We start from the raw sequence: 15,315 nt of genomic DNA, 5'->3' as shown, positions 1-15,315 counted from the left end.
GTTTGTGTTGATATTATATTTGTGAATGTGTATTCTGTGTAATATCATGCATTATAATTGTTTTTAATTATAAAAAAAATCCGAAAACATAGTGAAAATGATGTTCATTTCTCATTAAATAAAAGGAAGAGACAAATCTTTTGGTATTGGTTTCAAGAAGATCCAATAAATATTGAACATGTTGTTAAGAATTTAGATTTGTAAAGGTAAATTTGATAGTATATTCAACAGAGAAAATGTTTATTGGAATTTTATAAACTGGTAAATAAAATATATTGTACATTAGACTATATCCATAGACTATAGGTTTTAATGTTTTGCAATATGTATATATATAGGTTAACATATAAATAAATTTATGTAGATATACTACAGTATAAATTTATGATTATGATACCTACCAATAATCAAATTCACTTAAAGCAGGACTTATGATCACGCTAAGAATGACCACCAGTGGCTAATGTGTTATAAAATTAAAATTCTATTCCATTCAAGTTTAGTTACTTGACAAACAAAAATCAGTGATGTATCCTATCCCAAAAAAGTGACTAAAAATACTGGTGTCAAACTTAATGACATTACTACATGAACACTTTAACTATAATATCACGTTTTAACAAAACTATTTAATTAAAATAAAATTTAAATATTTAATAAAATATAATCCAGACTAATATTATATTTAATTATTATTAATGATTACAAATATTTTATTATTACTGATTTTTTGCTTTTTTCAGGACAATTTATATTATTATTACAATACTTATATTTATAAGGAATATTCACTCCAACTTAAATTATTTATGTAATAATTTAATTACAAAAGTTTAAGTAATATTATGTAGGTATATAGTGTAAATATTTTAATTTGTTATTAACCATTTAAGCATATAACTAAGTGTCATGGTGATATGAGTACATGCTATATCATAATATGGTTACTATTACCTTCCTACCTATAATATATACATATACAGTAGACGCCATTTATAAGACTCACGGATATAAGGTTCAGTCGCTTATTAGACTAAAATTCGTCTGGAACGGTCCGGACGTATCCAAATACATTAAAAAAAAATTGGTTATAAGACTCAAATTTCGTAAAATAAATAATAGAAAATAAACTTTTTTGGTTATAATTAAGAAATAAATTGGTATTGAAAAATTAAATAATATTCGTGTTGATTATTTCTAGTTTCTGTTGGTATCTTATAACGTATAATAATTTTTATCACAGATAAAAGTTCACATTTATCGCAACGATAATTGTTATTATAGTGTACTGATTATCTGGCGGATGCACAGTTATCGTAATATGTAATATTTACCTATTATAATTTTAGTTTTTTTATCAGGATTATTAAATTTATTCAATAATAAAGTATGTAATATGTAATATGTGTTAATGTATTAAAATCAAAGCAAAATATGTAGTAAAATAAAATTTATAAATACGTAAATTTTTTTTTTTCCACTTCGCCTATAAGGCTCATTCGGTTATAGGACTCACTTTGTGCTGGTCCCAAAGTGAGTCTTATAAGCAGCGTCTACTGTATATATATTTGTTTTACTTAATTTAATTAATTGTATTTTATTAACTATAACTAATATCAATATTAATTTTAAATAGTTCATATTTTATGTTAAAAACACAGTACTTCATAGGTTCGTGTTATTATGTACTTACCTATCAGCTATCCAAATGGAGGACACTTATAATTTGGGCTCAGAAGTTTTAGGAATAGCATATTGTTCTGTATGGTCTCAATTAATAGCAGACCAAGGAAGAAATCTAAACTGTACAATAAGAGTTATAAAAATTAAAAATTGAAAATACATATTTCACATAATTTGTCAATTTTAGTTAATAAAAGTGCATGTCTTATTGATTTTATAGGCATACGTATTATGCATAATATATATTTCATCTTTCTAAAAAAATTGATTTTTTTCTTTCTGAACCTGTATATTTCAATTAATACAGAGTATTAACTCAAAATTATCAACAGTTATTTACCGTAATTTCAAAAATTCTGAAAAAATATTTTTATTTTTAGCTCAATAAGATGTCAAAACGACAACTAGGCACCAATTATAATTTTTTTTCAGTTATAAACAGTTTTTATGTAATTAATGGTAATTATTATTTTATTAATAACATCTGATGTATTTTTTTGCATATATAACATCATTTTTAATGCACACTTTGTAATTTTTTCGTGCATATTTTTCTTTTTTTAGCTCCTTCAACTTTCGAGTCCCACTTACATAAATAACAAAATACCGGTAATAAATAATAATAATTAAAATATTAACAGCAACAAAAATTAAATACGCTGTGTAGTAAATAATACCCACGGCATTGTCGCATACCGTACACAAATGGCACACGTCAAGACGCTTACGTATAACATACGCTAGCAACGCGTCTTTAACGATCATAATGGGGCACAATGGTATTATGCTACCGTAATCCAAATTTGCTATTATTTTTTTTCGCTGGCGTGAGCCATCTTTGTATATCTAGGTAAACGGTAAACCTGTGAAGCGAGTAGCAACTAAACATTTTATTTTTTCAAACGGAGCTTCAAAACACGCAATGAACATATTACGTATTCGACACGCGTCGTAGGTATTTTAACCGTCGCGCGAAAAAAATTCGCGTTGGCGGCCGCCATTGATCACGAGCCTGTTGTAAATCTATTACGTGAAACGAATAGATGCAATATAAATATCGTGCGACCGAACAAGTCACATCGCTCATCGGTATTATTATTTTGTACCGTGAACACGCAAGTCGGAACTTCGAACACGACTCGTCGCACCTAACAGCGATCGGTCGACTGCATGGCAACGGACGCGTTAAATGCGCCGTAAAAAAGCTCCGACGTCGAGCACACCGTGCCGCGGCTATTGCGTCTTTTATTATTGTTGTCGCTGCCGGTCAACCAGTTGTCGTCGTTGCTTCGCGTACGCCGCCTTTTTTCCTTTGCTGTTGCCGTGTTTGTTTCAACGCCTTTAGTGCCGACCGAATTGCGTGCGTCGCGTTTGTCACGCGAATAGATCAGTAAAATGGCGACGCCGCTGCAACGCTGTTGCTGTAGTGCTGAACGGCTTGTCGGCATCGGCACGATTCTAATCGTCATATTTCGGCGTCTTCTCGTGACCTATCGGTTGCGCAATCGCGCCGCATCTTTCACGCCGCCAGACAGTAGTGCCAACTTATTATCGTCGCCCGTCGACGGCAAGAACCAGTCTGCAGCCGCTTTTTCGTCGCTGCCGCCCGAACGCGCCGCCAAGACCAGAAGTCGTTGATATCCGGTCCGTTTGCAGACACTGCACAAGCAGAGGTGGGAAGTTCGGATCACTTAAAAGATTCGGTTCTTATGGATCGGTTCATCGGTTCATTTAATTGAACCGGATAAAAGACCCGTTCGTCAGAATCGGATCATATTCGATCTAAAAACCCGATTATCCAGATACGGGTTAAAACTTTTTTAACCCGTAACTAGTCCCTAGCACATGCGAACTGTGAGCCGCCACCAACGGTTCACGTCGTTAGATATTATACCCTGTAGGTATATCTACATAAACTGACCGAAATGAAGAAGAAACGGATCAATGTTCATTGTAATTTGTAACCGATTAACAAAATTCAATAACAAACACACTATTCGTTGATGTTTTGTATTAACCCACCTTAAACATTATTCCATCAACATTCATTCTGTATAATATTATTTATTTTTATACCATATTTATATCTTATGTTGTAAATGTATAAGATCTTTTAGTGTCTATAAGAAATAAGAGTAGGTAATTTAATAAAATAAAAAGTTGTTTATCACTTACTTTTTTATTTATTTTTAATAAACTAGATATTAACAATCTTTTTTTGTAATACAATTATTATGGTTTGAATAAAAAATTATTTATTTTACGAGTTTGTGTTTTATTTTATAAGACCTGGATTTATTATAAAAATGAAAAACACTGAATTATAAAAATTCTATAATAGTACTTAAACAAAAATGTCAATGAACTATAAAAGTAAACATTTTTGTTACATAATAATATTAACAAAATTATTTCCCTATGTTAATAGAAATGTAGTTTGAGCATATTATACATAATACGAGTATACGTCATATTCATAATAAAAAAATATTTTTATAATATTGAATCCTGCTTCATGATAGTGCCTGTAGAAACATGTACTCATTTTGCAAAAACCTCCAAATATTTGTTTTGAATTTCAAAACATTCATTCATTAATAAGTTTTAATTTTTAGTCCTTTGACAAACTAGCTATTGTGTGCATTGGTCTATACTCTACAGTCTATACCATTTTGCTAAAAACCTAGTTGTCAGAATTTAAATTTTTAAATTAAAGTTTTTAATCTTTTGAAGTTGTTTGTTAAACTGAGTTCTTAACGCTTCTTAAGTTGTTAATACCTACTATTTTCAACTCAACATTTTAAATTATATAAATTAATTCAAGTATACATTTATTTTAAACTTTATTAGGTAAGTATTTTTTTGAAAATCATAATATATGTCACAAATAAAAATTAAAAATTTACATAATTATTATTAGTAGCACCATGTCATCTCTTGTAATGAATAGAAAACGTAGTAATGTTTGGCACCATTTCACTGCATTGGAAAACAACAAGGCGAAGTGCAATATTTGTTCGGAACAAAAAAGTTTTAATGGTGGCTCAACGGGAAACTTGTTAAGGCACATTAAGACAAAACACCCAACAGTACCACTGGAAAGAAGTATACAGGTAAATTAATATATGTATTAGGGAGATATGCTTCAAATGTTTTTTTTAACTTAAACAATGTAAAGCTGAGCAAGTATTTAGTTTGTGGTTGACTCAGTTAAGTTAAATGTAAATACATATTTTTTTTTAACTTTTTATTAAGTTAAAAAAAGTTAATTCTTTTTGAACGATGCTATTGTACTTTATTTCTTACCAACCCAAAACTAAATTATAAACTATATTCTTTATACTTCATACAGTATTTCCATATAGTATGTATTTCATTGAAGTTTTTTGTTTTTTAAAAAAAAGAAGAATAGTTACCTAAATAATAAGCAATAAATAATAATTATTACCTAAAAGTAATAATTTATATTATTTAATTAAGTTTTGCATACAGATATTATTGTTGTGTGTTGTGCGTTTTTAATATAGTTAACTGTATTTTCAATAAATAATGACAAAATATTTTATTGAATTGATACTAGGAATGAAATACTCAGTATAATACTACAATATTAGAATCAGTTTAGTTGTTTATATTTATATAATTATATCATCATATAAATTTAATTTAAAATTAAATATGAATTTTATAATTTTTCTTTACTTAAATCAATTCATGTCAAGAAATGTAAAATTAAATAAATGACCTTAACTTACTTCTTAAAAAGAAAATTAATTCGTTAATTTCACGTTAGTTAAAAAATAAATATTAATAAGTTAATAAACATCCAAAAGTAACTAGTTAAATTTAAATTTTTAACTCGTTAATGCCCATTAATATATATTTATGGCAGTAATTTATTATTATTAATTTATCGAATCATGATCATTTAAAAAAGTGAGCTGATGAGAGGGAGCAGCAAGTTAAAAAAACAGTTATAGAACATTATTACATAAACTGAAAATAAAATTCATGATAATCCAAATTTATTTCTGACAATAGTAAAAAATAATATCAAATATGAATAATAATAAAACTGTATTATAAAATTATAGGAAGTTAATTCAAACTCTGGCATTGTCGATGACCCACTGCCATCTACATCCTCAACAAATACAGTTGGTCAACTTAGTTCAGGAACAATGCCACAGCCAGCAATAATGACTAGACAGCAAAACTGTACTCAGATGTCAATGACTAACTTTATTCAAAGACCAATAGCAATGAGTAAGTCAAAGACAATTGACCAGCAGCTAGTCAAAATGATTGTCAAAGAGTATCACCCATTTAGTGTTGTTGAGGATCAGGAATTTAGAAACTTGATTAAAATGTTGAATCCTAGTTACATCATACCATCTAGAAAAACAGTCACTCAAAGCTTATTGCCTCAAATGTATGAGATGGCAATTGAACGTGTGAAAAATCAGTTAAAAAATGTCTCTGCAGTCTGTATGACCACTGATGGCTGGACTTCACTAAACAATGAAAGTTTTGTTGCATGTACTGTGCATTTTGTGGACCCTGAAAATGAAACACAGTTATCTTCAGTACTGCTGGGTTGTGAAAATTTCCGTGACAGACATACAGCAGATAATTTGGCAATTTTCTTGAGAAATACTGTAGAAGAGTGGAAATTGACAAATAAACTTACTTGTGTAGTCAGTGACAATGCTAGCAATATAAAATCTGCAATAAAAAAATGCAATTGGAGGTATTTGTCATGCTTTGCTCACTCGATAAATTTGGTTGTTCAGACTAGTTTAAAATCCATTGAGAAAACAACTCTAAAAGTAAAAGAAATTGTCAAATTTTTTAAGAAAAGTTCCCATGCTTTAGGGAAATTACAAGACTTCCAAAAGCAAACTATGTTACCTCAATTAAAACTTAAATTAGACTGTCCAACCAGGTGGAACTCAACATATGAAATGTTTGACAGAATTTTATCCATTAAGGATCCCATTATTGCTACTCTTGCAGTGTTAGGTAATAGTCAATTAAATTGTCTTGAGCCAGAGCAGTGGATCAATCTTGAGCATGCACGGGATATTTTAAAAATATTTTATGACGTCACTGTTGAGATAAGTGCTGACAAATATGTTACGCTGTCAAAAGAAATCATTTTTGTCAATTCATTAAATAAGTATGTATCTAAGTTTATTAGCGATAATACATTACCTATTGTTATTCAGCATATGGCTAAAACCATGAGTGAAGAATTGTTTAAAAGGTTTGGTGACATTGAAGACAATCAACTAATAACTCAAGCGGCTCTTTTAGATCCACGATTCAAAAAACATGTGTTTTCAAATGATACGAAATGTACAAATGCTATTAATTTTCTACGGGCAAAGGTTCAAAGTATTGTTCTAGAACAAGACCAACTTGAACAACAACCAACTACAACTGGTACTGAAAATGCCACATCGTCTCAATCAGTTTTATGGGAAGAATTTGACCAAACCGTGACGAACCTGATTGGAAGATCGAATCCTTCAGTAGCTGGAATTGTTGAAGTAGACAAATATTTAAATGAACCTTTAATCAACAGATTTGAAAACCCCTTAGCTTGGTGGGCCGAACGGAAAAAAGTTTACCCAAGAACCTATGAACTGGTTAAAAGGAGGCTGTGCATGATTGCCACTTCAGTGCCATGTGAACGAGTGTTTTCAAGGGCTGGACAAATAGTGACGGAAAAAAGAAGTCGACTAACAACAAGTAAAGTTTCGAAAATTTTATTTTTGAACCATAACATGTAAATCTTTTAATGTATATTTTTGTAAATAGTGTTTATGTTATATTGTTATATACTTACAAATTTCAACTATATATTTATTTAATATGACATTTTAATTTGTAAAGTAAACTTGGGCAATATCATGTTTTCTGAGGGTAATTAGATAAACAATAAATGAGGTAAGAATGTAATAAAATAAAAATAATACTTATTACTTACTAGATAATGAGTACCACAGACTATAGACTCACGAGTCATGACTCGAGTCGTAGCCCGTAGGATCATATTATCAGGAACCGAGTATATTATGATTACGACCGACTCGCGAGTCGCGATCCAAATAATCCAGTGTATCCAATATAAAAAAAAATTTGACGAACCGACGGTTCATTTTCATACGGTTCGGATCATTTCGTTCAATACATTGAATCGGATCAAACGACCCGTTCGTTCGCGAACGACACACCTCTATAGCACAAGACCAACGACTCCTTTCGTTTTGCCACGTTCACACTTGGGTATATTGTGTATTATTTCGATTTTATCACATTTGTATCGGAGGGGCACGTTAAAGATGGCGGGGAGAGCAAAAGGGGCATTTGCACTTTTGCGTACGTACAGTAAACTTCTTTATTATCCACACACGGTCAAAAAGGAACCACACAATTTTTATGATATCCGTATAAGTAATGGAAAACACAGAATTGAGAATCCACTAACAATAATAATAATAATAATAATAACAACGTACTATACGAATTATCGGTGCCGGATTTGACCATTATTCCGCTATAAATGACTGCCATTAAATACAAATATACATTTATTTTATATTATTATAAAGCTTATAACGATTTTAAAAATAATAATAACTTATAGGTATTTTGTATTTAATAATAATATTTTTAATTGAAATGTTTATATACTTTTACAGAACATTATAATGGGATAATGGAATAATGCACAACTTTTATCGTGTATAACTTTAAGTTATAACTAATAATAGTAAATAATTTAATAGAAAATGTATACTACTTATTTCATTTTTATATAGGATTCTGATACTAATGATTATATTATTCCTTCGAATAACTCACCTGAAAATCATGAAAATTACGCTTCTAATACTGATAATGTTATTGCTTCAAATAGTTTAAATGAAAATTATGACGCTTCAAGTTCGTCTGATTGGGGTCCAATAAACAATGATACTTCTAGTCCAGTGTTCAATCCTGAGTTTTTTGGAATTAACCCAGACATTCTCGAAACATTTTATGATGGTACACCATATGACTTTTATTCATTATTTATTGATGACGAAGTTTTAAATTTATTATTGATTGAAACTAACAGATATGCTCGTAATTTACTACTTTCAACTCCTCGTGGTCCAAAATCTAGACTCAATAAATGGGTTGATGTTGACATAGTGGAAATCAAGACATTTTTGGGAATAGTTATGTGGATGGGGTTAAATCCACTACCGTCTTTAGCAAATTATTGGTCCAAAAATGAATTATATCAAACACATATTCCTAAGTATATGACCAGAAACAGATTTGAGTTGCTTTTGAGAACTTTTCATTGTTCAAACAATCAAACATGTCCTAGAGGTGATGGATTGTATAAAGTTCGTGGTTTGGTTGATTTGCTAGTGAGTAAATATAAAATATGTTATATACCAGGGGAAAATATGTGTATTGACGAATCGGTGATTCCATTTGTTGGTCGTTTGTCGTTCCGTCAATACATAAAAAATAAAAGGCATCGATACGGCATAAAAATATTTAAACTATGTATAAATGATGGGTATACTATTGGATTTAAAATATATGCTGGTCAAGAAGCTATCCCGGGAGTGGCAGTTTCAACAAAAATTGTTATGGAGTTAGCTGCAGATTATTTAGATGAAGGAAGAACCATGTTTACTGATAACTGGTACACATCAGTCAGTTTAGCAAATTAACTTTTAAGCCGATCCACAAATCATGTAGGGACATTACGTTCGAACAGGAAGTTTAACCCAAAAGACGTAATAAACGCAAAATTAAAGAAAGGTGAAATTAAATCAAGGCAAAATGATAATAATATGGTAGTGATGAAATGGAAGGACAAACGCGATATACTTATGTTATCAACTAAACATAAAGACAATTTAATAGAAACGACTAATAAACGTGGACAAAAATTATTGAAACCACAAATGGTAATAGATTATAATAAGGCAAAAAGTTATATCGATATTTCTGACTTGAGAAATTCTTACCATTCACCACTTCGAAGTTCTACTTAATACTAGTTTATTAAATGCTTTAACATTATTTACCGCTGTTACTGACAATAAAATGGGTATGCAGAATTTAGGGAAGAAATAGTTACAGCTTTACTAACAAAAAATAACATCCCAATGATACCCACACCAACTGAAAGAGAAGAACACAAGATTGTTAATTCTAAACGCAGTAAATGATCAAATTGTTACTCGGAAATGTTTCAGCAAGGTGGAAGAACACACGCACAAAAAATTACACGTAAAGTTCAAACAATGTGTACAGGTTGTTCTAAATATTTCTGTTTAGATTGTTTCTTCAAAACACATTCAACAAAAAAAATTTAATTTTATGAAACGTATTATTTTTTAGTAAGTAGTACTTTTGTTATATTTATGTTTGACTAAAAAATTTTTAAGATTATAGTATTAATACAAGTTGTATAATTTTTTTTTTTTTTGATAATTACATTTTAATATTAAAAAAACATTAAATTTGAGCGCTGTTTGCATTATTTAGTTTGAAATTTTCTCCTCTTTCTATTTCATTAAACGAATTGAGCATCAGAAATGGTTCTCAGTGACATAATCACGAAAAATAGTGAGTACCAAATTTGACCCTCAAAGCCTGAGAGTCAAACCGTGTGAGTACCAGATATGGTACTCAAAGCCTGTAGAACAAAGCGTGTTTAAAATGTGTGGCGCAGAAGACAAACCATGTGAGTACCAAATATGGTACTCATGGCAGCCAACTTGTTAAAGAGTAGAATATTGAGATCATCACATCACCATACGTCATTGATAGGACCCATAAATACGGGTGGAGCACCTAGCATTTGTAGAGAAGGTAGTAAACCATAGACTTGTGCACAACAAGCTTACGACAGTGAGTTTTAGATTTTATTTTAATTGTTTTAAAATTGTACAAATAAAATAAACATTTTATTTGTAACTTCTAAAGTAAAGTGTTCTTTTATTTTTAATATACCTACCTTCCTCAGTACGTCTCATGACTACGTCGAACGTGCTACGTCGTTTAAATAATAATCGTGGTACTGATCGCAGTGTCCTGCACACAGTGATCACTACAGTTTCATGCTATATATTATTGTCGATGCACGGATAGTAATATTTTAATATTATTTTCCTAAATTGTACTTTTGTTATTAAAAAATGTTTTATGCTCTAATATCAAACACATTTTTTTTTTCATTCATCATGTTATAGTTATTTATTATTTTTGTCCAATAAATATTGTTGCGTCCCGTTAAACAACGCCGATTCATATATCCATATCCACGCGGAAATGAGAATACTGATATATTAAATATATAGTAAATCTTTATTTAAATTATACTTAGATATAAAAATACACTATTGTAAGTACAAGATGTTGATGAGCGGTGTTACGACCGGCCTCAGATATACTGATAACTAGGGCATGAATAATGTAGTACTAAAAAACTAGTAAAATTAATTGCAGTATTGCACTTAAAATATTAAAAATTGTTCTAAAAAGTTGTAATTTTTTTTAAATTTTAAAAATCCAATGTCTTCGATTTAAAGCCAATGAATTTTTGTACCTTGAAAAACTTCATCATTCTACATCGGTTGACATTAGCGGAGCGCACTTAAAATAAACTAAATTGTTTACCGCCAAATCGTCAGGTAAACAATATTTACAAAACTGTTTAAAAAGTATTAAAGAAGTGAAATGATGTGAAAAACTTAAATAAAATTATTAAAATTGTTTTATAAATGAGTAAATTCAATAAAATTGCAATAGAAATTAAAAATTTCAAAAATTTGAGAAAATTGCAATTAAAACTTTTAGATTTTAGTTCGTACTTACATGACACACATTTTAAACTTACTAAGCAATTAATTAAAAAAGTGGAAAAAAAGTTGCAAATTTAACAACATTTGTACCTACTGATAACCAAAACAGTGAGTAGTGTTACGACCTGCCTCAAAACATCTTGCATATCCCTAACCGTCTGGCGAGTTCTTGCTCATGTTGCCCTTATAAATGGTCTGCACACAATGAGAGTCGACGGCGGAGGTAGTAACTTACGATGACACGTGCACCCTCGATCCACGATTTGTATTTTTATAAGTGAGATAGCCCTCGTCTTTTCACAGTTGTGATGTTTTCTGAGAAGTCCGCAGTGTGTAGTTGTGTTTTAATTGCTTACCTAATTAAATAATACAATGCTTCACACCCATCCGTCCTAGCCTTTCATTAGCTGTGTCATTCGCTACACGGATCATGTGTCACCTCGTTAAGTGAGTACATGTGTTATAAACTATTGATATTATTACGTGGTCTGTGAATATATAAGTATAACAATAAAATATTCAATATTATTACAGGGCCTGTGATATAAATTATCAGCGTTATTACAAGGTCCGTAACAATATAAAAGTGGTGTAATTAAAAATAAAAATCTTAGTAATTTGAGTAGGTAATTTGGACGATGCTCGAATTCGTCCTGACTATCAAGATTTTATACTGTGGTTGTGTTACGGCCTACGGGTGAATATGCAACGTGTAGATACATTACCTAAATCTTCAGATGTTCATAAAAATTTTAGTTTGAATTTCCAGTCGCAGTTTTGTTTTTAATATAGGTTGAACAACTTATAAAGAACATTGCATTTATTATTATTTTGAGTATTTCATCTACTAACATTTTTTCTATTGAAAATTATAAAATTATATTTTATACCCAGCTTATTTTTATTTTTTATTATTTTATCAAATAAATTGTAGCCTGAATCAATAAATACAAATAAAATTAAAACTAAATAGTGCCTATAAATTAATACAGTCAAACTTGGCTTACTCGAAGTTGAAGAGACCGGAAAAAAGTTCGAGTTATCCAATTAAAAAATTTTTAAGACAGTACAAAATATATTAATTGCTATGTATTTATTAAAAATAAATTAATGTAATAAAAAAAATATTTACTATGTATTTATACATGACTTATGTATATATAATTTTAAAAAGGTATGTGTGTATAAACAAAAATGAGGTTGAAAAATATTTAAAAAAGATATTTATTTTTGTTTGAATTTTGCTGTTAATCGCAGCGTTTGTAATGATTCGTTATAAACCACTTATCAGTAACGATAACATTAACATGGGTACACTTCGAGTATTTAGTTGACTTCTTTCGTAATTATAATACATGTATTATTTTTAAATACAACAAATGAAATGTCGCATTTAAGTCATATACTTGGATATGGGCTCTAAAAATATAAAATAAATTCGTTATTAGTTATTACTATTAAATTCATAATATGAATATATAATATATACGTAGGTATATATACATTATATAACTAATAAACAATTTTTTTTTTATTGAATATATTTTTCATCATAAATATTCCAATCAAGTGTATGACCACAGACCTTGAAAAAATAAATCTACTAAAAATTTATAACAGTAGACAAAGAAAAAAACATGCATTAAAATGCACAAGTACTTACCTACTAATCATTCCAGCAGCAAAAATAATAGAGAGTAACTCTCTGCTTTCACAACTTAAGTCATTCATGTTTGATACTTAAGTACAAAATTAAATATTTTTCTGTTGACTGTAATTTGATCCAACCATTATCAAGTTCTAAACAATATTAAAGTAAAATAAATAAAAATATTATTCGTATACACCAGATATAACTACACAATTACTTTTTAAGAATGATTACTAAATATTCCGATTGAAACATAAGCAGGAAGTTTCTCTATACATATTTTCATGATATTCCACATAACTTATATAACTGTCATTCATAAAGCACTAAATAATCTATTTTTTGTTTATGTCTTTGTATACATCAAACCTAATTATTATTATCTCCTAAACAATGTTTAAGTACAATCAATTACAATTTCATTTATACATTTTAAATAACTAAGCAATTACCGTTTTAGGAATGGAAGATTAACCACGGAGTACTTCCAAGTTTACAGTTAATTTAAGCTACAATTTCGTACACACAAAAAAATCGTTCTTTAGCACATTCCTTTATTTGATTACTTGGGATGGTACTGAAAATAAATATTCATGATAAATGCATTTAATTATATGTGCAATAAAATCTTATAAATTTAATAAAATCATATATTATACCAGAAATATACCCACTTTATTAACACATTATTTTCGTTTAATCGTCCCATAAATATCATTGCATAACGACGTAATAAAACATGAAACCGATGCCGGATTCGATTCATCAGTCACATCTTCGAGATGTCCAAAAAATATATTTCATCATTCATGGGGGCTCTAAAATTATACAGATGAGTTTTCAAGCAAATAATAAAGTAAAAAATATTTACAAAACAGGTTTAAGCTTAGGTAGTACGAATTTTATATTTTGTGCGACCTGTAGGATGTACAGTTCAATCGTTTTCGAAAACACCTTACATATTTTGTCATTTTTTGAAATGTTCTGTATATTTTTGTATTTTACGATTTTTTTATTGCATATATCGTCGTCGTCATGCAAAAACTGACCACATGCAAAAAGTGACCAAGTGAAATAACATTATCAAATTTAATGTGTTATTTGAACCATATTATTGTACGGAAAAAATGACCAAGTTATATGATCAATATTTTTACGAAATATAGAAAGACAGTTTTGACCAACTGCAGATTTTTTAACTATTTTCCTAGCAAAAAGTGATCAAGTTATTTAGTCATTTTTCGCATGTTAACATCAAGTATATTTAAAAATATTGTTTAAGCAAAAAGTGACCAAGCCTTAATCCAAAGACATGGTTATAAATTATGAAAATCACATCCGAAGACGTGATGAATCTTTTGCTTCTAAAAAATTAGACAAAGAACGAGCTACAAAAAATAACCAATATTTTTGTAGTGCCATTTGACCTTCAACGTCTTCTCCAAATTCCAAGTTCTGAAGTATCAGCCATGTAATATAGTAGAAAACTATGTGTATATAATTTAACATTATATGAGGCTGCTCCACTAAATAATGCATTTTGCTTTTATGGACAGAAGTCAACGGTCAAAAGAAGCTCTAGGATGAATCAGGCATTGAAAGTGGATTTATCAACTTCCTGAAAGTATTAGAGATTTCTTATTCTGATACACGCAATGGCAACACAATCAATTTATTGCTGCATTATTTTATGCTTATAACTCATACAAAGGTTTAGTACTACCATAACTTTATGGAGTGGTTACCTTATATGGAGGTGGATAGCATGCACGTACAATTGATCACTAAAAATGTACCAGTCTAACCATATGATTGTTAAATATCATCGCTAACTCGTCTCAAAGAAATAATAAAAATGTTCTGGGTACTCGGTTCGCATGAATTATTATACACAGATATTATAATCTAAAGTCTAGCCGATATTTTAATGAAGGAATTTATTGAAACTTTGGTGCTCAAGTCTTGGTTAAAAATAAAGTCATGAGTAGAAAAATAAAAGGGATAATACAGTTCAAATACAATTACTCAGACAATGAATATAGGTATACATGTGGGCGGAAAAGGTAGAGCCTTCAAAATTTCCGAAAATTTAAAGTGTTG

The 15,315-nt window shown here is 29.5% G+C and overlaps 1 long non-coding RNA gene across 1 annotated transcript; it reads right to left on the bottom strand.

Moving 5' to 3' along the window:
- Window positions 1-12,766: 12,766 nt before the first annotated feature.
- On the bottom strand, window positions 12,767-14,035 carry LOC112591396. The gene is made up of 5 exons (XR_003114501.1): window positions 13,890-14,035; window positions 13,668-13,792; window positions 13,433-13,601; window positions 13,228-13,364; window positions 12,767-12,983 (listed from the first exon to the last, which is right to left on the bottom strand). It is a non-coding gene; the product is annotated as an uncharacterized LOC112591396 (long non-coding RNA).
- Window positions 14,036-15,315: the final 1,280 nt, after the last annotated feature.

Source organism: Melanaphis sacchari, unplaced genomic scaffold (assembly GCF_002803265.2).
Source record: "Melanaphis sacchari strain LSU unplaced genomic scaffold, SCAv2.0 Contig133_pilon_pilon, whole genome shotgun sequence".
Lineage (NCBI taxonomy): Eukaryota > Metazoa > Arthropoda > Insecta > Hemiptera > Aphididae > Melanaphis > Melanaphis sacchari.
Note: the sequence above shows the minus strand (reverse complement) of the source record. Positions and strands in the feature narration are given on the sequence as shown.